At 39.5% G+C, this 22,701-nt stretch overlaps 1 pseudogene; it reads right to left on the bottom strand.

Annotated features, from left to right (window-relative positions):
• Window positions 1-1,995: 1,995 nt before the first annotated feature.
• LOC125110484 (voltage-dependent calcium channel gamma-like subunit) lies at window positions 1,996-3,955 on the bottom strand (annotated as a pseudogene).
• Window positions 3,956-22,701: the final 18,746 nt, after the last annotated feature.

Raw genomic sequence — 22,701 nt, 5'->3', positions numbered from 1 at the left:
CTATAAAACATTGATAAAAGAAATTGAAGGTGAGTCAAAGAAATGAAAAGATATCCCAAGCTCTTTAAGAATTAATATTGTTAAAATGTCCATACTACCCAAAGCAGTCTACAGGTTTAATGCAGTCCCTGTCAAGTTACCCATGACATTTTTCACATAACTAGAACAAATAATCCTAGAATTTATATAGAATCATAGAAGACCCAAAATTGCCTAAGTAATCCTGAGGGAAAAGAACAAAGCTGGAGGCATAACCTTCCCAGGCTTCAGACAATACTACAAAGTTAAGTCATCAAAACACTGTGATACTGGCACAAAAACAGACATGGGTCAGTGGAACAGAATAGAGAGCTCAGAAGCAAACCCACACAACTACAGTCAATTCATCTTTGACAAAGGAGGCAAGTATATACAGGAGAGAAGACAGTCTCTTTAGCAGTTGGTGTTGGGAAAGCTGGACAGCTGCATGAAAATCAATGAAGTTAGAACACACCTTCATACCATACACAAAAATAAACTTACATTGGCTTAAAAAAGTAGGTATAAGATATGACACCATGAAACTCCTAGAGGAGAACATAGGCAAACATTCTCAAACATAAATCATAAATCATTCTTAGGTCAGTCTCCCAAGGCAATAGAAATAAAAGCTAAAATAAACAAATGGGACCTAATGATACTTAGAAGCTTTTGTACAGCAAAGGAAACTATAAAACCAAAAGACAACCTACAGACTGGCAGAAAGTATTTGTAGGAATTCCCATCGTGGCACAGTGGAAACGAATCTGACTAGAAACCATGAGGTTGCAGGTTTGATCCCTGGCCTCACTCAGTGGTTATGGATCCAGCATTGACATGACCTGTGGTGTAGGTCGCAGACACAGCTTGGATCAACATTGCTGTGGCTGTGGTGTAGGCCCGCAGCTGTAGCTCCAAATGGACCCCTAGCCTGGGAACCTCCATGTGCTGTGGGTGTGGCCCTAAAAAGACAAAAAAAAAAGTATTTGCAAGTGATGTGACTGACAAGGGCTTAATTTCCAAAATATACAAAAAGCTCATGCAGCTCAATAACAGAAAACAACCAAATCAAAAAATGGGCAGAAGGCCTAAATAAACATCTCTCCAAAGATGACATACAGATGACCAATAGGCACATAAAAAATATTCAACATCAGTAATTTTTTTTTTTTCAGAGAGGACAGTGCATTAGAAGTCAGGTGGGCTTAAGGCAGGATTCACAGGGAGAGTCTCTAGAGGGGACAGCCAGCTTCTGAAAGCTGGGGTTATCCAGGGGTTGTCGGGTCCCCCAAAGGGCAGGGCTCAATAAAGTCAAATGTTTTGAAGACCTACTATATCTAAGAAATCTGAACTCTTCCTCCCTCTCGTGATCAAAGCTAAAGCAGGTAAGTTGCACAAAGTCCCTCTGAGCTGGTAGAACAAAGTCCTAGGCACTGAAGGGACACCATTCACTGGAAGAATGTTTTATTCTTAGCAACTCAGAAGTCCCAGGGACCCGAGAGTCCATAGCCTAGCAGAGTCAATAAACAGTTGTGAACTATACTTGGCTGTACAGCCAGCCTGGGCACCAGTTACCTGACCTACTTCCAAGACTATTCCCATCCCAGGATGGATTCATGAAAAGGTTTTAAAATATTTTGCTTCTTGTAAAATCAACATCCTAATAAGTGGTACCCCTAGCCCTAAACCTAACCCTAACCCTGAGGCACTTACCCGGCGACTGCAAAGGCTAAGAGGTAGCAATTCCAAGGTCACATGTTGGAAGTATCCTTTTTTTTTTTTTTTTTTGGTCTTTTTGTCTTTTGAGGGCCACACCTGCAGCATATGGAGATTCCCAGGCTAGGTCCAATCGGAGCTGTTGCTGCTGGCCTACACCAGAGCCATAGCAATGCCAGATCCCAGCCATGTCTGTGACCTACACCACAGCTCACGGCAACAGCAGATCTTTAACCCACTGAGAAAGGCCAGGGATCGAACCCACAACCTCATGATTCCTAGTAAGATCCGTTTCCAGTGTGCCACGATGGGAACTCCTGAAGTATCCTGTCTTGACCACACTATCTGGTAGAACTTGATGTCCTTGAAAGAGAGCCTAAAATTTCATAGGCTGACACCATGGATGGGTGATGCTATTGATATGGATATTGATGTGGGGTCACTGATGGCATTCAGGATGAAGAGGAATGAGGCCATGAACTCACTCCAGAACATCAGGGTGAGGCTGATAAACATGAGCTGCATCGTGAGAAAGATCACAGAGCTCAAGAGCCCCCAAAAGAAAGGATGAAAGAGACAAGGAAGAAGATGGAGCCCATGATTCACTTGCACCATGAGTGGAGGTCCTCGAACACCTAGGGCATCATGAGGAGGCAAAATATGGTAACCTCCATGGTAAAGATGGCCTTGTTGCAGATCAAGACCATGCCCCAGGCCAGGCAGGGTACATAGGCCTGACTCAGGCTCAGAGGCAGTGTGGCCCAGTCTGGTTGGAGGCTATACAGAAGTGCCACAGCCCGAAGAGGCAGTCCTTGGCCGGGAGTCAGTGGCCATCACAGTTGGAGATGGAGGAGAGGACCATGGCCAGGGAAGCACACAGATGATGAAGGTCTAGATGAAGGATTAAATGAAGGGCCAAGGACTGGTGGGACCTCCTCTGGACCAAAAGCCTCTGGGCCTGTACACTGAGGCAGCCATGCTGCTCCAGGGCTGGTCTGTGAGCTCCCACCTGGCTCCTTTCAACATCACTAACTATTAGAAAAATGCAAATTAAAACTGTAATAAGGTACTACTTTACACCCTCATCAAAAAGTCTACAAATAACAAATGCTGGGGAGGGTGTGGAGAAAAGGGAACCCTCCTACTCTATTGGTAGAAATGTAAATTGGTGCAGTCACTATAAAGAACAATATGGAGATTCCTTTAAAAACTAAAAATAGAGTTAATGTATGATCCAGCAATCCCACTCCTGGGCGTATATCCAGAGAAAATTCTAATTTGAAAGATATATGCACCCCACATGTTCACGGCAGCACTATTTACAATAGCCATGCAACCTAAATGTCCATCAACAGATGAATGGATTAAGAAGATGTGGTACATATATACATTGGAATACTACTCAGCCATGAAAAAGAATGAAGTAATGCTATGTGTAGCAACATGAATGGATCTAGAGATTATCATATTAAGTCAGAAGGAGAAAGACAAATCAAATACCATATAATCACTTATATGTGCAATCTAAAATATAACACAAATGAACTTATCTACAAAACAGAAACAGACTCACAGATATAGAAAACAAACTTATGGTTACCCAAAGGGAAAGGGTGGAAGAGGGATAAATTAGGAGTTTTGGATTAGCAGATACAAACTACTATATATAAAATAAATAAACAACAAAGTCCCACTGTATAGCACAGGGAACTGAATTCAATATCCTGTAATCATGATGAAAAAGAATGTGAAAAAGAGTGTATATATTTGCTGCACCCCAGAAACTAACATGACATTGTAAATCAACTGTACTTAAATTTTTTTAAAAGTCAGTGACCAAAGTAACATCCTTCATCCCTGGTGCCTCAGGCTGCAACTCAATTCTTTTGCTTAGAGCAAACTGGTATTTGTGAACCTAGAGACATAAGGAAGAAAATCCATAGGCCACAGAGTGAAGTCAGAGGTTGGGCCAGTTTTCTTCCACAAGTCCAGAGCAGTCTTTGTTTATGGGAGGCATTCATTCTGACTAGTCAGTGTCTGTTCTAGCATTGGGAATTCAATGACCATGACCATCTCTCTTGCCAGCTCATCTTCCGGCCCTTCCGTAGTCAAAGGAGAGGAAGAGAAGAGTGTAAGGAAAAGGGCAAAAAACTTTTCACTTATCTGGTATCATTTGTGTTAGTAGATCTCTCTTACCTTGGCTGGCGGTCATGCCTTGCATTGTGGCAAGCATCCAGTGCTGACTCTTTCACAAGAAGCAGTTGTGGTTCATTGGAGACTTCAACCCATGGGACCCCTCCATCGCAACATTTCCTGGTATAGGTTATGTTAACTTTCAGTTAGAAGTCAGAATAAAAATGTAATTCAAGCTCACACTCCCTGAATTCTATCCCCATCCAAAAGACTATGGTGCCTGCCTAATATGTCTAGGGATGGGGAAAGAAGACCCAACAAAATAAAGACAGAGGGAGGAAGAAAATAAAAGCCATTTTCTATTTACAATCCTTCTTTTTCATGTGGGGGTCGGGGAATGTGAAGTAAACCTTCATGTGGCTTATGATGGTAAATTCCAGAAAACCTCTCTTAATCCAGCTCAGATGATAGATTTAGTGCTTCATAGTTTAACATCTGGAAGGAGAGGAGCTTCAGGACTGTAAAAACTCAGTGGGTCTGGCTCCATTTCCACGTAATCGTCTCTTCACTGCCCCTCCTTGGTATTGGCTTATCTTCAGATACAGTAAAGATGTATGCCAAGCTGCAGGCCTCGTATCCGGTATGACAAAGGCCAGGAAAAGAGGTGATATTTCTAAAAGCTGTACAAAAGCCCCAGAAAATGGTTTGCATTTTCAGTGACTCTTACAGAGTGACATGCTTATCCATGAACCACTTCCATGTTCAGCCAGCTTCTGTCTGAGGGCATGGGGTAGGGCAGGGGGGTCAGATGTTCCTGAGTCCTAGGACTTCATAGAATCTAGGAATGAAGAAAGAGAGAACAGCTGCTGGGTAGACCACCAGCATTGTCTGCTCTAAAATCCCTCTAAACAGTTTTAAAGCCAAATCGAATCTATTGTTAGGCACTTTGGCGGTTTTAATTTTCACAAGATTTCATAAGAAAATATAAACCTGTCCACACACTTTAAACACCTCTTGTACCATTTCTTGGAATATAATTGTAGAAAGGAAACAAAGTATTCACATATTTTTAAACGTGTGATTTATGTTGCCAAACTGCCTTCCCTACAGTTATTCCAAGTTACATTCCTACTAGAAATGTATGAGAATCCTATTTTCCCACATATTCACCAACTATGGATATTATGCTTCTTTTGAACCTTCTCTACTCTAATGGCTGAGAAGAAGAATTTCATTGTGCTTTAATTAGCATTAAATAATTGCCTGTCAAGGTAGACGGATATTTTATATCCTATTAGGCCAGTTCTGTTTCTTATTTTGTAAATTGTTCATGTTGTTTACCTATGTCTTTAATTAGGGCATTGGTAGTTTTCTTAATGATTTCAACTACTACTCATATATTAAGGATATTATTAACACTGTACCTGGTATTTATTCCAAAATTTTATTAGTTGTATTTTTATATAGAAATTATAAAAGTAATTTTTAATAGAGTCTGTAAATCATTTTTGTCATGTTTTTTAACTTGGTAACATGCTTGCTTAGAAAGGCCTTCTTTGACTCTAGATTATGGAAATATCCAACTAAATTTTCCTCTAGAATCTCATTTAAATCTTTTTAAATTAGTTTTATGGAGATTTAATTCACAAACCCTAAAATTTACCCATTTAAAGTATAATGTCCAATGATTTTTAATATATTCAGGGAGATGGACAACCATCACCATTATCTACTTTTAGAATATTTTCATAACCCCCAATGACTATGTTTAAATACGTGATTCATTTGGAGTTAATTCTTTTTTTTTTTTTTCTGCTTTTTAAGTCCATTCTTGTGGCATATGGAGGTTCCCAGGCTAGGGGTCAAATCAGAGCAGCAGCTGCCGGCTTACACCACGTCCACGGCAATGTGGTATCTGAGCCGTGTCTGTAGCATACACCACAGCTCACAACAACACTGGATCCTTAACCCACTGAGCGAGACCAGGGATCAAATCTGCATTTTCATGGACACTAGTCAGTTTCATTATCACTGAGCCACCACGGGAACTCATGGAATTAATTTTTTTATATGGTATTAGGTAAGAGTCCAATTTCATTCTTTTGCTTGTGAATATCCAATTGTCTGAGCATCACTTATTGAAAAGGCTATTCTTTCTCCATTGAATTTTCTTGGCATTCTTATAGAAAATCAATTCATTGTAAATGTAATGATTTATTTCTGAACTCTTAGTTCCATTCCATTGATCTATATGTCTATCTGTATGTCAGTACCACACTCTCTTGATTACTCTATTTTGCAGGAAGCTTGGAAATCAGGAAGTATGAACCCTCCAGCTTTGTTCTTCTTTCAGGGTAGTTGGCTCTTCTGAATCCCTTATATTTTCTTGAGAATTTTAAGATAGGCTTATCACTTTATGCAAAAAAAAAAAAAAAGCGACTGGGATTCTGACAGAGATTACATTGAATCTATTGACCAATTTGGAGGTATTGCCATGTAAACAATAGTAAATTTTCTGATCTAAGAGCGTGAGATGTCTTTCCATTAATTTAAATCATCTTTAAAAAAATAAAAAGGAAGCTTGATGGAGTTCCAGTCGTGGCTCAGAGTTCCCATCATGGCTCAGTGGAAATGAATCTGACTAGCATCCATAAGGATGTAGGTTTGACCCCTGGCCTCACTCAGCAGGTTAAGGATCCAGTGTTGCCATGAGCTGTGTTAGATCTGGCATTGCTGTGGCTGTGGTATAGGGAACCCTAGCCTGGGAACCTCCATTTGCCTCAGGGTGTGGCCCTAAAAAGATAAAATAATAATAATAACAACAACAATAAAAAGGAAGCCGGAGACTCCCATGGCAGCCTAGCAGTTAAGGATTTGGGGTTGTCACTGCTGTGTCTTAGGTTTCTGCTGTGGTTCAGGTTCCATCCCTGGCAGGAAATTCTGCATGCCACAGGCAAGGCAAAAAGGAAAAAAAAAAACTTTTCTAAGAAATTCTGCCTTACTGATATACTCCTGGCCCCTCTGTGAGAGTAGAACCAGAAGAGAGATATGAAGACATCTTACAAAAGCCAGCTCCACTTTACTTTTTTTTCTTCTGCATGTCTGATGTCTTTTTTGTTCCTCTGTTCCTGCTTTACTGCCTTCTTTTGTGTTAAATATTTTATCATATATAATTTTAATTCCCATATTTCTTTTAGTGTATTTTGGGGCTATTTTTTTAGAGATTGCCTGGGAATTACAATTAATATCTTAACTTAAAACTGCCTAGTTTGTGGGAATTCCTGCTGTGCACAACAGGTTAAGGATTTCTGCAGTGGTGCAGTTTCAGTCCCTAGCCCAGCTCATTGGGTTAAGGAGCTGTGGGGTAGGTCACAGCTGCAGCTTGGATTTAGTCCCTGGCCTGGGAACTTCCATGTGCTGTAGGTGCAGCCAAAAAAACCAAAAACTGTCTAATTTGAATTAATACCAACTCAAGTTTAATAGTATACAAAAGTACAACATACCTACAATTATTTTGAACAAAACTCAACATAGCTTTATTCCCTCCTCCTTCCTTTGTACTACTATTGCCAGACAAATTACATCTTTACACATTATAAATGCATCAACATAGTTTTATAATTATTTCTTCAGCAATTGTCTTTATTTATTTTTACTTTTATTTTTTTGTCTTTTTGCCATTTCTTGGGCCGCTCCCGCAGCATGTGCAGGTTCCCAGGCTAGGGGTCTGATCAGAGCTGTAGCCACCGGGCTACACCAGAGCCACAGCAACGCGGGATGCGAGCTGCATCTGCAACCCACACCACAGCTCACGGCAACACCGGATCGTTAACTCACTGAGCAAGGCCAGGAATCGAACCCGAAACCTCATGATTCCTAGTCGAATTCATTAACCACTGCGCCACGACAGGAACTCTAGCAATTGTCTTTTAAATCAGATAGGAAAAGAAAAGTACATTTGTACTGTCTTATATGTTTGCATATATATTTACTTTTACTGATGCTATTATAGCTTCATGGGGATCCAAGTTCCTATTCAGTGTCTTTTCATTTCAGCCTGAGGACTCCCTTTAGCATTCTTGTAATGTACATCTGCTAATGATTAATTCTCTTGGTTTTGTTTATCTGGGAAAGTCTTAATTTCTCCTTCATTACTACAGGGAGGTTTTACTGGATAATAGAATTAGTTGACAGTAGTTTTTTTTTTTTTCCCCAGTACTTTGAATATATCAACACGCTGCCTTTTTGATTCCATGTTTTTTTGAGAAGTCAACAGCTAATCTTATTGAGGCTTTCTTGCACAGGTTGCTTCTCTCTTGCTGTTTTCAAGATTTTCTCTGACTTTTGACAGTTTAACTCTGATGTGTCTAGTGGTGAACCTCTGAGTTTGCAGTTGGAGTTTATTGGGTTGCTTTGATAGATAGGTTAAAGTTTTCATCAAATTTGTGACATTTTGACTGTATTTTTAAAAATACTCTTTCTGCCACCCTTTTTTTGTCTATGCTCTCCTTCTGGGACTTGGATTATGTATTTTGGTATGATTGACGTTCTCCTGCATGTCTCTGATATGCTTTTCATTTTTGCTCATTTTTTTCCCATTCTGCTTCAAATCTCAAAATGCTGATTTTTCTTGGCCATTTCAAATATTGTTGAGTCTATCTAGTAATTTTTTTTGTTTCAGTTGTTACACTTTTCAACTCCAGAAATTTGACTTGATTATTTTTTACATTTTTTGTTTCTTTAGTAAATTTTATACTTGGTGAGATATCTTCCTCATACTTAACTTTCCTTAACTTTTTTGAATGTTTGTATAATAGTTGGTTTAAAGTCTTTGTTCAGTAAGTCCAACATCTGGGCTTCCTCAGTTTCCATTGACTGCCTTTTTTTTTTTTTTTTCCCCCTGTATGGATCATGGTTCACTGTTTTGTTTGTTTGTTTGTTTTTTGTTTGTTTTTTGTTTTTGTTTTTGTTTTGGTTTGGGGTCTTTTATTTTTGGATAACATAATTTTTGTTGAAAACTGGACATTTCATGTAGTATAACATGGAAACTCCAGAAGTCAGATTATTGTCCTCCCTCTCCAAGGTCTGCTATAGTTCTTGCCATTCATTGCTGTTATTGTTGCTGCTGCTGTGTGGTTTCATGACTCCCCTAATCTAATTCTTTAAAGTCTATATTTTTTGTCATGTGTGGCAACTGATATCCTGCTTTATTAGTTAATGATAAGCTAATAACTGGACAATGATTTCCTTGTACTCCTGTATCAAATGAGTCTCCCAGCTTTTCTTTGAGGGGTGTGTGTGTGTGTGTGTGTGTGTGTGTGTGTGTGTGTGTGTTGGAACATGTGGTTTGCATGTTGGTCTTGGTCTTCATTTCCTTCTTGCACAGGACCTCAGGCTCTCTCAGAGGTGAGAGATGCACAGTGATCTCTATGTGCATATGGCATGTAGATTCCCAGGAGTATGTGGGCATCTCGTTCCCCGGTTTTTCTTTTTAAGTTTTTTGGTCAGCTTCTTTTTAGCTATAAATGACCCCAGGAAGCTTCAATGTTAAATAATTGTCACTTTTCATGTATTAAGTTTGTGTAATCTCTATGTAAACCCATGAATTCTGAGCTATTATTACCCTATTTACAAATGAAGAAGCTGAGATCCAAAAAGTTAAGTCTATGCATATGTCACACTGCTCCACAGTGATTGCATCAGAATCCAAAACTCTGCAGTTTGTCTCCTTTCAGAGCCTGAGGGAATATGACTGAAAAGTAATTTGGAATTAACCAGTAGAGGGATTTGAATACTTTGAATTCTGAGTAGTCCAGTCTCCTGGGCTGGACTCAACAGCTGAAGGAATGATGCTCTAATGACAGAATTCTAGACATCAATTGTTGGAAGGTAGGAAAGAATTTTATCCTTTGGAAGAAGAGTGTGTTTTCCCTCTTTGTCATCTTTCACAACAAGCTAGTCTCTACTTTGCAAACAAGGGTGACTCTGCAATACCTAAAAAGGAAGGATTTTGTGTAACCAATACCAATTTCCCCTTTGGGAACTGGGCTGGAAGTAAACACTCAGACTGATCCACATAAAGAAAGCAGAGACTTCCGACTCAGCATAACCGGGGCTTTCTGAATGACATTCTTTTAGAGCTGCAGTTTCTTCCCTGTAAAATATGGAGCTTGGATTAGATGACTTCTAAGGTTCCTTTCACCATAACGTTGATTTATTAATCTATTAACTCAAAGACAAATTTAGAATCAGAGTGACACCTGCTGTAAGATGAGAGTATAGAAAGAGCAGGACAGGCACCAGGCAGGAGTGCACTTGGTCTGCTCTCTCCCCTTCCCCATCACCCCTGCTCAAAATAGGGAACTGGAAAGTGTCCCTCTTACAAGCATGGCAAATAGAACTCCTGAAACCTTTGGGGTTTGTGTTATATCATAGTGAGATACTTAGAGTTTATTCCCGAGGTCAATATTCACTGAAACAAAGATGAATCATAGCTCTGAACATGTCTTAACAGTAAAATAATAAAGCTCCCATGCAAATTTCCCTCTGGTCAGCTAAGCAACTTCTAATAGGCAGAGGCATTTAAAAATCTTTGCAGGAGCCTTTTAAAAGCTAAGTATAGAAACACTAGAGTAAAGAAATGTTTCCAGGAAGTACCACTTGGGGCTCAATGGGAATAGGAGTTTTGTTTTTTAAGCAAACGTACCAGAGCCTGTACTTGATCCTGTCCAACTTCAAAGCAATCACTCCCAGAGAAAATACCAGTACTTTCATGAATGCCTTTAGTGAAATTGTCTTTAGTATCATAGGAGGAATTCAACCTTAAACTTTTGAATACAGATCTGATTTGTGGAACCAATCGCAAATTAGACCAGACCCTTGCATAATGAATAAGGAAGATAATCAGGACAACTATGCCACACTGGATTTCCAAATGAGATGTGACCCAATTGAGTGTTTTTCAGCTTTACTCTGTAAAATTTCTAATTTGGGGATGATGGAATGGGACCATACTGCCTACCTTTTTACTGATAGGTTGGTATGTATTTGTGATGCTATTGGTATCAGTCAGACTCGGGCAGGACATAGGACTGCCCACTCAAAGGGCAAAGGAGCATAAGTGAAAAGCATTTAGGAGGGTCTTTTTACACTTATGCAGGCAGGAGTGAGACTGCAACTGGGCAGTATGGAGTGACCAGTGGAGGACAACTCATGCCCACCATTGTAGGCACTTTTCCTCTCTATTCCAAATAGTCAGGGAGCATTCTATTCCACACTAGAGTTAAATTGTCTATTTGTGGATCTCATTTCTCCCTGATGTTAGTTTCTTTGTCTCTGAGTGCTGCATTATATCAAGTTCATGTCTAAAAATAAATCAAGTTATTCCTGTCTGAGGAAAAGATGGGCTATTTCATAAATGTTATTAGGACAGAGAGAAAGCCATCTGGAAAAGGATGAAAGTGAATCTAATCTTCACACTGAAATAAATTCCAAATGGATAAAAGAACCAAGTGTAAAACAGCAAACAGAAGAGGTATTGCACAGGTGAATTACTTGGAAGTGAGGAAAACCTCTCAAAATCCAGGAATAAGCTAGGGAAAAGATTGATAAATTTTAGTACATAGAAACAAATACACAAAATGAAACACTGTAAGCAAAGTCAAAGGACAAATGACAAACTGGGAGAGACTATTTGCAAGTTATTTAGCAGATAAGGGCAAGTACACAAAGAGCTTTTAAAAATGGAGAAGTCTCCAAATTGAGTTAAAAATACAGGCAGTAGTCATGAGCAGAGAGAAATGTGAGAACAGAGAGAAAAATAAATGTAAGTCACCCCTTATATGTATGAAACGATGTTCAGTTTCCCTAATAATAAAAGAAATGTGAATTTAAATTCTCCTGAATCTAAAAGTTTGACAACAAACTGTGATTTTGAATCTTCTATGACTAGGGCTTTGCATCTGCAAATAATAGGAGCAGAAAGAGAGAGATAGGAGTAAGCCTTCACTGGAATATGAAGTGGCATCTGGTGTAGGATAATTTTTTCGTTTTTTCTTTTTTCCTTCTATGAATTTACTTATTTTTAATTGTTATTTTCCCAATACGATTTTTTTTCTACTGTACAGCATGGTGACCCAGTTATACATATATGTATACATTCTATTTTCACACATTATCATGCTGCATCATAAGTGACTAGACATAGTTCTCAGTGTTGCACAGCAGGATCTCATTGATAATCCATTCCAAAGGCAATAGTTTGCATCTATTAACCCCAAACTCCCGGTCTACCCCACTCCCTCCCCCTCGGCAACCACAAGTCTATTCTCTAAGTCCACGAGTTTCTTTTGTGTGGAAACGTTCATTTGCGCCATATAGTAGATTCCAGATATGTGACTTCATATGGTATTTGCCTTTCTCTTTCTGACTTACTTCACTTATTAGGAGAGTCTCTAGTTCCATCCATGTTGCTACAAATGGCATTATTTTGTTCTTTTTTATACCCGAGTAGTATTCCATTGTGTATATATACCACATCTTCCTAATTCAATCTTCTGTTGATGGACATTTGGGTTCTTTCCATGTCTTGGCTATTGTGAATAGTGTTGCAGTGAACATGCGGGTGCATGTGTCTTTCTCAAGGGAAGTTTTGTCTGGATATACACCCAAGTGTGGGATTGCTGGGTCATGTGGTAGTTCTATGTATAGTTTTCTAAGACACCTCCATACTGTTCTCCATAGTGGTTGTATCAGTTTACATTCCCACCAACAGTGCAGGAGGGTTCCCTTTTCTCCACACCCCTTCCAGCACTTGTTATTTGTGGACTTATTAGTGATGGCCATTCTCACTGGCATGAGGTGGTACCTCATGGTAGTTTTGATTTGCATTTCTCTAATAATCAGGGGTGTTGAGCATTTTTTTATGTGCCTGTTGGCCGTCTGTACATCTTTCTTGGAGAAATGTCTCTTCAGGTCTTTTGCCTGTTTTTCAGTTGGGTTGTTGGCTTTTTTGCTCTTGAGTTGTGTGAGTTGCTTGTGTATTCTAGAGATTAAGCCCTTGTCCGTTGCATCATTTGAAACTGTTTTCTCCCATTCTGAAAGTTGTCTTTTTGGTTTCTTTTTGGTTTCCTTTGCTGTGCAAAAGCTTGTCAGTTTGACTAGGTCCCATTGGTTTATTTTGGCTTTTATTGCTGTTGCTTTGGGGGAACATTTGTAAGGTTGATGTCAGAGAATGTTTTGCCTATGTTCTCTTCCAGGAGTTTGATGGTGTCTTGTCTTATATTTAAGTCTTTCAGCCATTTTGAGTTTATTTTGGTGCATGGTGTGAGGGTGTGTTCTAGTTTCATTGATTTGCGTGCAGCTGTCCAGGTTTCCCAGCAATACTTGCTGAAAAGACTGTCTTTTTTTCCCATTTTATGTTCTTGCCTCCTTTGTCAAAGATTAATTGACCCTAGGTGTCTGGGTTTATTTCCGGGTTTTCTATTGTGTTCCATTGGTCTGTCTGTTTGTTTTGGTACCAGTACCACACTGTCTTGGTGATTGTGGCTTTGTAATAGTGCCTGAAGTCTGGAGAGTTATGCCTCCTGCATGGTTTTTGTTCCTCGGATTGCTTTTGCAATTCTGGGTGTTTTGTTGTTTCATATAAATTTTTAGATTGTTTGTTCTAGTTCTGTGAAAAATGTCATGGGTAATTTGATAGGGATTGAATCTGTAGATTGCTTTGGGTAGTGTGGCCATTTTTGCAATATTAATTTTTCCAACCCAGGAGCATAGAGTATCTTTCCATTTCTTTACATCTTCTTTAATTTCCTTGATGAATATTTGGGGGTACAATTTTAAAAGGTATTGTATTTTAGTATTCTTTTTCTAGTATTTCATTGTTAGTATACAGAAGCACGACTGATTTCTGAATGTTAATCTTATATCCTGCTACTTTGCCGAATTTGTTGATCAGTTTGAGTAGTTTTTGGGTTGAGTCCTTAGTGTTTTCTGTATATAGTATCATGTCATCTCCACACAGTGAAAATTTTACCTCTTCCCTTCCTATTTAGATGCCTTTTATTTCTTTTGTTTGTCTGATTGCTGTGGCTAAGATTTCTAGTACTAGGTTGAATGACAGTGGTGAGAGTGGTAATCCTTGTCTTATTCCAGATTTTAGTGGGAAGGCTTTCAGCTTTTCTCCATTGAGTATTATATTTGCTGTGGGTTTGTCCTAAATGGCTTTAATTATGTTAAGGTATGTTCCCTCTATACCCACTTTGGTAAGAGTTTTGATCATGAATGGATGTTGTTCTTTGTCAGATGCTTTCTCTGCATCCAGATGATAATGGGTTTTTGACTTTTCTTTTGTTAATGTGGTGTATGACGTTGATTGATTTGCATATGTTGAACCATCCTTGTGAACCTGAGATGAATCCCACTTGGTCGTGGCATATGATCTTTTTGATATGTTGTTGGATTCAGATGGCTAAAATTTTGTTGAGAATTTTTGCATCTATATTCACCGAAGATATTGGCCTGTAGTTTTCTTTTTTGGTGTTATCTTTGTCTGGTTTTGGACCTTAATTAGGGTGATGGTAGCTTCATAGTATGTCTTTGGGAGTATTCCTTCTTCTTCAACCTTTTGAAAAAGTTTAAGGAGGATGGGTATAAGTTCTTCTTTGTATGCTTGGTAGAATTCACCTGTGAAGCCATCTGGTCCTGGACTTTTATTTGCAGGGAGTGTTTTTATGACATATTCAATTTCATTTCTAGTGATCATTCTGTTCATTTGATCTATTTCTTCTTGATTCGTTTTTGGCAGGCTGTAAGTCTCTAGAAAGTTGTCCCTTTCTTCTAGGTTGTCAGATTTGTTGGCACACAATTGTTCATAGTATCTTCTCATGGTTTTTTGTATATCTGTACTTTCAGTTGTGACTTCTTTTTCATTTCTGATTTTGTTTATTTGGGTTCTTTTCTCTCCTCTTCTTGATGAGTCTAGCCAGAGGTTTGTCAATTTTGCTTACCTTTTCAAAGAACCGGCTCTTGGTTTTATTGATTTCTTCTATTTTTTTTTTAATCTCTATTTTATTGATTTCCTTCCTTCTGCTGACTTTAGGTTTTGTTTGTTCCTCTATAATTCATTTAGGTGTTAGCTTAAGTTGTCGATTTGAGATTTTTCTCCTTTTTTGAGCAAGGCCTGTATTGCAATCATGTATCAAATTCTTTAAACACGTTAGTATGAATAAGGGCAACAAGTGGTTCCTCAATAAGAACAATAATTCGGCATGTGATTTTATTTATAATAATCCTTAGGTGCAACAATTATTATTATTTGTTAATCTAGAACGAAAAGGACGGATTCTGAATGGTTCCAGCTATCCAAAACCTCCCTCTGGCTGCAGTTCATGGCTGTGCTAGAGTTGGCTAAGGATTTGTAACACACCTCAGATTTTGGCTCAATACTACCCAAAAAACTTACTATGGTAGTGCCATTGAAACACAATAAATCCTCTCTCTACTTGTATGGCTGGGGAATTAGACAATTAACCATGACCATCTATCAGAAGTGTTAGAATGCAAAAAACACTGAGCATGAAATCCTATTGAAAACCATTTCATTCTCTTAATTATTCATTAGGTTCCTCAGAGTGTGATTGACCTTCAAGGTCATAATTATGAATGTTGATGATCACTGCAATATGGCATTGGAAAAGTTTGTTTTCAAAGAGTTTTTTTTAGTAAAATATTGTGAGTAAAAGAAGTCATCATGTTATTTGGGGGGGCAGGTGTGAAGCCACCCTTCTGCTACATGATAAGAAAATGGGAACATTCGAAGCAAACCTCTTAGTATCTTTTGATGCTGGGAGGATTTATGGAGGATCCCATTCTCCATAAATTCTTTTTTCTTTTTTTTAGGGGTGCACCCATGCCATATGGAAGTTCCCAGGCTACAGGTCAAATCGGAGCTGCAGCTGCTAACCTAAGACACAGCCACAGCCATGTGGGATCTTAGCCGCATCTTCGACCTACACCACAGCTCATGGCAATGCTGAATCCTTAACCCACTGAGCGAGGCCAGGGATTGAATCCTGCATCCTCATGGATCCTAGTAGGGATCATTAACCACTGAGCCTTGAAGGGAACTCCTGTTCATAAACTCTTGTACCTGGAAGGAGAGGGTGCATGCTGACTTGGGGCAGGGGAAGTCAGGGGGAGGTGGAATGAGTTGGTGCTAGGCAGATATGGCAAGTTCTCCATTAGCCAAGGCTGATGCTTTGCCCTCTAGCCAATTGCTTTTTATAATTCAGCCAACATTGATCAGATGCCATCTCTTTATTATGCTTTGCCCTGGTTTGAAAAATGCCATCCAAATGGATTCGGTTGAGTGGAGCTGCTTCACTAAACTCTTTCCATAGTATAAATTGGGAGTATAATTTTTAACTGTCTCTTCCCCATCCCTCAAAACACACAACAGTAATGAGTACTGCAAAATTTAAATCCACTCAGTATAAACTTGTCTAGTGATGGATATATTCAAACACCATTTCTTTAAAAAAAGTTTTGTAAACTAGTTCATTTTGGAGTGACTGTACAGAAACACTGTTTTCAGCCCCCACACCCACCCCATCCCAGCATCCTCCTCTCCTTGTCTTTCTAATATACACTACTATAGCCCCAACTCTCAGCACGAGGCTTTCTTAGTTAGGCTAGTGACATTCCTGTGAGCTCATCTGGTTGTATTGATATGACAAAATAATGGTGGAGAAGTTCTTTGAGTGAACTGGGCTGCATCTAAACAGGTTCATATTTGATGTACTGATATATCAGATTCTACTCTCTAGAGCAGCAGACTTGTCCATATTTTCATCACAAACTCATTCCTTAACTTTAGATTTGCAGCATTGGGATCTATGTCTTAAACATGAGTGACAGGAATGTACCATAAACACCTAGAAAGGTGTGGATGTGAGTGCTCCAATATGTCATGGCAAGCTGGCTGAGTCATCTGATCCCTGGGCTAGCTGTGCTACAGTGATTTAAAAGTGGGTCAAAGGAGATCCTGCTGAATAGCATTGAGAACTTTGTCTAGAGACTCATGTTACAACAGAAGAAAGGCTGGGGGAAAAATGTAATTGTAATGTATACATGTAAGGATAACCTGACCCCCTTGCTGTACAGCTGGAAAAAAATAATAATAAATAATTTAAAAAAATAAATAAATAAAAGTGGGTCAAGTTCTTTGACCAAACTTCAGAAGGTAGAGTCTAATTCCCCTCCACTTGACTGTAGGCTGAACTTAGTGACTTGCTTCTAACAAATAGAACAAAGTGGAAATGATGGTGTGTGACTTTGGGAATTAGGTGATTAAAGGCATTATAGCTTCCTGCCTGCTGTCCTCTGATCCTTCTCACTGCGGGAAGCCAGCTGCCATATCAGGAGGACATTTAAGCAGTCCTATGAAGAGGTCTATGTATGAGGAACTGAGGCCTCCTGCCAACAGCCATAGAAGAGAGCCACCTTGAAAGCAGATCCTGTAGCACTCATCAAGCCTTCAGAGGACTGCAGCTCCAACTGACAATGGAGTTTCTGAGCCACAACCACCCAGCTAAGCCACTCCCACATCCCTGACTCTCAGAAACTCTGCGAGATAATAAATACTTGTTGTTCTAAGTTGCTGTGCCTGGCAGTAATTTTCTAGGAAGCAATAGGTATTACATGCACCAACCTGAAATACTTCCCTCCACTCAATGGCCATTGGGCAGCCTCACATGCCTGTGAAGAGGACCGTCTCACCCTGCAGAAGCCACATGGCTCCTGCCCAGCATACTCTGGGAATCAGTTCCTTGACCACTGTTTCACACTGTGTGCCAAGAGGCTGCTCTCTGCATACTTGTGAGTTAAATATTTCCCCCCTTTAATACATAATTTGATGTTAATAAGCATTTCATTTTTCAGAAATACTACAGTAGGATGAAAAGATTTGTTATCATATCCCATCCATATCCATTGAGGAGACTGAATAGCCAATATTACGTGTGTTTATTGTTTTGATTTTGACAGTTAAAAATCCCATGAATATGTCACACCCTTTAAGAGGAAATCTAAACTTTCCAATGTGTATTATTTTTATTTGCATTGCATAAAAATATTTTGAGAAAGTTCTCTTCTTAACATTTTGTAAAAAAAAAAAAAACAGAAGAATGAAATTTTGCCATTTGCAACATGGATGGACTTGGAGGATATTGTGCTAAATGGAATAAGTCAGAGAAATAAAAATACTGTATGATATCACTTATATGTAGAATCCAGAAAATACAACAAACTAGTGAATATAACAAAAAAGAAGCAGACTCAAAGATATAGAGAAAAAACTGGTGTTACCAGTGGAGAGAGGGAGACAATGGGAGGCAATATAGGGGTAGTGGATTAAGAGAGTCAAGCTATTAGGTATAAAATAAGCTTCAAGGGTATATTGTACAATATGGAGAATATAGCCAATATTTTATAATAACTATGTGCAGAGTACAACCTTTAAAAATTGTGAAAAACTATGGTATACACCTATAACATATAATATTGTACATCAACTGTACTTCAATTTAAAAAAGCAAGATATGAAGATGTGGTATATACACAATAGAATATTACTCAGCCATAAAAAAGAAAAAAATAACGCCATTTGGCAGCAACATGGATGGAACTAAAGACTCTCATACTAAGTCAGAAACAGAAAGAAAATACCATATGATATCACTTATATTTGGAATCTAATATATGGCACAAATGAAACTTTCCACAGAAAAGAAACTCATGGACTTGAAGAACAGACTTGTGGTTGCCAAGGGGGAGGGGGAGGGAGTGGGGTGGACTGGGAAACTGGGGTTAATAGATGAAAACTATCACATTTGGAATGGATAGGCAATGAAATCCTGCCATATAGCAATGGGAACTATATCTAGTTGCTTGTGATGGAGCATGATGGAGAATAATGTGAGAAAAAGAATGTATATATGTATGTATAACTGGATCACTTTTCTGCACTGTAGAAAGTTGACAGAACACTATCAACCAACTATAGTGGAAAAAATAAAAATCATTTTAAAAAAGGCAGAATATGAGAGAGGTTCATGGATCACTTGGCACAATCGGTTTAGTTCTACAAAGTGGAGCTTCTGGCAATCGTTCTCCATCTCTGACCCACCAAGTGTCTGGAAGCCCAAGAAGAAACCACTCAGTGCAGGCACACTGCCGGCTGTTCCACTCATCTATTAGGTTGGGAGCAAAGTGCCCTATACTTTATCTTTTAGGAGCTTTCATTTTTCTTAGTTTTGCCCCTAACTTCTCCATGATATTCCTATTTTTAATTGAGATCTTTCTAGTGAAGACTGAGACTCAGCTTAAGTTTTTGAGGTTCCCCATATATTAAACAATAAAAAAGTCAAAACAGGGTTATAAAATATTTAAATTGTTAAATACTTTAAATATGCAAATTTAATGAAGTACATCTTTTAACACAAAAGTATTAGACTAATAATTATACTAATTACAAGATAATGACAAGATTTATGGGAAAATTTAAATTCATTGTATACAAAATTTACTATTGTGGTCCATTAAAAGGACACAAACTGAAAGTTACTTGATAGACATCTTCTTTCAATCCTGTGTGTGTATCTCTGTAACTACTTCTGTACTATTAAAGATGATGTTTTAGGAGTTCCCATCGTGGCACAGAAGAAATGAATCTGACTAGGAACCATGAGGTTGCAGGTTCGATCCCTGACCTCACTCAGTGGGTTAAGGATCCAGTGTTGCCGTAAGCTGTGGTGTAGGTCACAGATATGGCTCGGATCTGGTGCTGCTGTGGCTGTGGTGTAGGCTGGTAACAACAGCTCCAATTAGACCCCTAGCCTGGGAACCTCCATATGCCACAAGTGCAGCCCTAAAGAGACAAAAAAAACAAAAAACAAAACAAAACAAAAAGATGATGTTTTAACTAAAATCCGGAGACATTCATGAATGTAGAATATGCACCAAAGGACTCCCTAGGCCTTGTAATGATTCCTGTAGCAGATGCAGGCAAAACCTACCTGTCCCTTGAGGATTGTCCAGTGGCCAGCATCTGCATCTCATTGTCGCTGGTGCCCCTGGTGCTCCCAACAGAAACTGCAGCTAAAAATACCGGTGAACTACCTTCTTCCAGCCAGCAGTCCTCAGCCAGCTCCCTTACCCATTAGGCAAGAGACATGCAATGTTTTCTCCACTGGTTCCCAGAGTGGCTCGGTCTGGTGGGGTTCAGCCCCCACCACCCACAAAGCGACCAGCTTGACCACACACCTTCTATTCCCTGTCTCCTTTCGTCACTCCCCCACCTGTGCTCCCTATCTCTTCTCTCAAACTGCTTGCCTTGAATCCTTATCTCAGGGTCCATTTCTGAGGAAATCCACACTAAGACAAAATTATTATGGTTTGGGGTTTTTTGTTTGTTTGTTTGTTTCTTATTTGTTTGGTAAGGATTCACTGTTATGAAAATGTTTACCTCCCATGCACTGGGCTACTCAAACAGAAGCTGTCAGAGATTCCAGATTATAGGAACAAAATAAACCAAAATTGTGAGTCACATCAAGTCAAAGACCTCTAAAACATTCCAATTTTCTCTTTCATGTATTTCATTTCCCATTTCTAATTTTACAGATTAAAGGAGTATATTTATTTACAAAAGTCATAATCTGTTTTCATCTATGGACTTAGGTATCCTGGACAATACTTAAATAGCAGAGAAATATCTCTACGAAATATTGGAAGATGTCAGATGGAAGGATTTTAAATTGTGTCCAGGGTATGTGAAAGAAGACAAAGAGATGTTTAGGGCTGTGCAGGGTTCAGAGCACCAACACTGGATATGAATGGTGAACAACAGTGGGGGCTCAGGGGCTCAGAATATTTTGCTTGCCACGAAGGAAGTATATGCCAGCAACAAGGTGTCCTAAATAATGCAAGAGTTGTTACACATGAATTCAGGGGCCCTTGGCTTGTGGTGGGACCAAAGCAATCATTTTGCTGTACTCATGCTCAAGAAAGTGTAATTGGCAGCAGCATCACATTTGATGCTTGCCATGACTGACTCCTCCTTCCTCCCCTTTCTTCCTCAGTTCCATTGACTGCTCCTTGTTTCCTTAGTCTATGCTTATTTTGTTGCCTCTGAACCTTTGCTCATGTCTCACTTCTTCCTGAATGCTTGTCTATGCCTCCAATCCCTAACCCCTACCCAGCTCACACATGTCTACGTCTCCTTTCATCAAAGCCACCTCAGGTGTCACATCTGCCATCAATCCTCCCAGCAGTACCTCCAGCTCCAAGTAATCTATCCCTTCTCTGGTCTCCTATAGTGCATTTATTTTCCTTCTCTAACTGCAGTTGACCCTTGAACAACACAAGTTTGAACTTCACAGGTCCACTCTCATGTGATTTTTTTTTTCAATAAATATGTACTATAATACTACAAAAGCTGGTTGGTTGAATCTGCAGATGCGGAATTGCAGATACAGAGGGACTGCTATAAAGCTGTTCACAGATTTTTGACTGCTGGTGGTGGGTGCCCGTAACCCCAGTGTTGGTCAAGCGTCAACTGCAATCTTTATCTTGCAATTGTGTGTATAGGTGCCTTGCTTTCCTATGCGTCTGAGCTCAGTAAGTGGTCACCAATGGAGAATGCATGAGTAAGGGAATGTAAGAATTTTGCAAGTTACTAGATGGAACTGGAGTGGGTTTTATTTTTTATTTATATTTATTTTTTGCTTTTTAGGGCTGTACCTATGGACTATGAAAGTTCCCAGGCTAGGGGGCGAATCAGAGCTACAGCTGCTGGCCTACACCACAGCCACAGCAACGAGGGATCTGAGCTGAGTCTTTGACCTACACCACAGCTCATGGCAATGCCGAATCCCCAACCCACTGAGCAAGGGCAGGGATCAAACCTGCGTCCTCATGGATACTAGTCAGATTCGTTTTCACTTCGCCAACATGGAAACTCCTGGAGTGGTCTTAGATTTTTTATCTGGTTTAATTTTGATTTGTTTCTGGTAAGTGGGGAAGTGTGGAGGAGTAAACAAGAATTCCAAGTAGAGGAAAAACACGAGTATACGTACACATCCAACCCATGCGTGTGTGTGTGTGTGTGTGTAGCTAGAGAGATAGATAGGAAGAAAGAAAATCTCCAGGAAATTCAAAATAAACTGATTTCCTCTGGGCAGGTAAATTGAGTGGTTGGGGCCTAGCAAGAGAGAGACCTACTGCCTACTTTGATAGGAAGTTCTTGTGTTATCTAGTTTAACTTTTTACAAATTAAAGAAATTCAATGATCTGTCCTCTTACAAAGTGTGTGTAACTCTGAGGTTGGGCTCCTTGGGCAGGTTGTAGAATATATTTGTGTTGGGAAAACTCAGGATTCATGCTGGTAGCAAGGCTACTCCTAATCGTTAGGGAATAATTCCACGTGGAGTTTCTGTGTAAAGGCACTGGCATGGCTGTTCTAATCTATCTCATGAATCCATCGCATGCATGGCAAACAACTTTGAGTTAGAGCTGGTTTCTCCCACTGGAGCAGAGGGCAGATCTCTTTTCTGTCTAGTGTAATAAAGATAATGTCTCCCTCAGTGGCAAAGGGTGAGCAAGCTGACTATCAGACCCTTAGAAGTCCAGGGTTCCCCGAACTCAGTTTCTTAGCTGTGATGCAAACCCAGTGAGTGTGTAGAGTCCACCTGTGCTACTTCTCATTGTGCCCAGGGAACTTGGGGACAAAGGGGGAGCTGTCACAAATGTGGAGCTCACACTGACTGCTGTACAATGAGT

This window comes from Phacochoerus africanus, chromosome 1 (genome assembly GCF_016906955.1).
Source record: "Phacochoerus africanus isolate WHEZ1 chromosome 1, ROS_Pafr_v1, whole genome shotgun sequence".
In the NCBI taxonomy this organism is placed as follows: Eukaryota; Metazoa; Chordata; class Mammalia; order Artiodactyla; family Suidae; genus Phacochoerus; species Phacochoerus africanus.
This window is presented reverse-complemented; position numbering and strand designations above follow the sequence as displayed.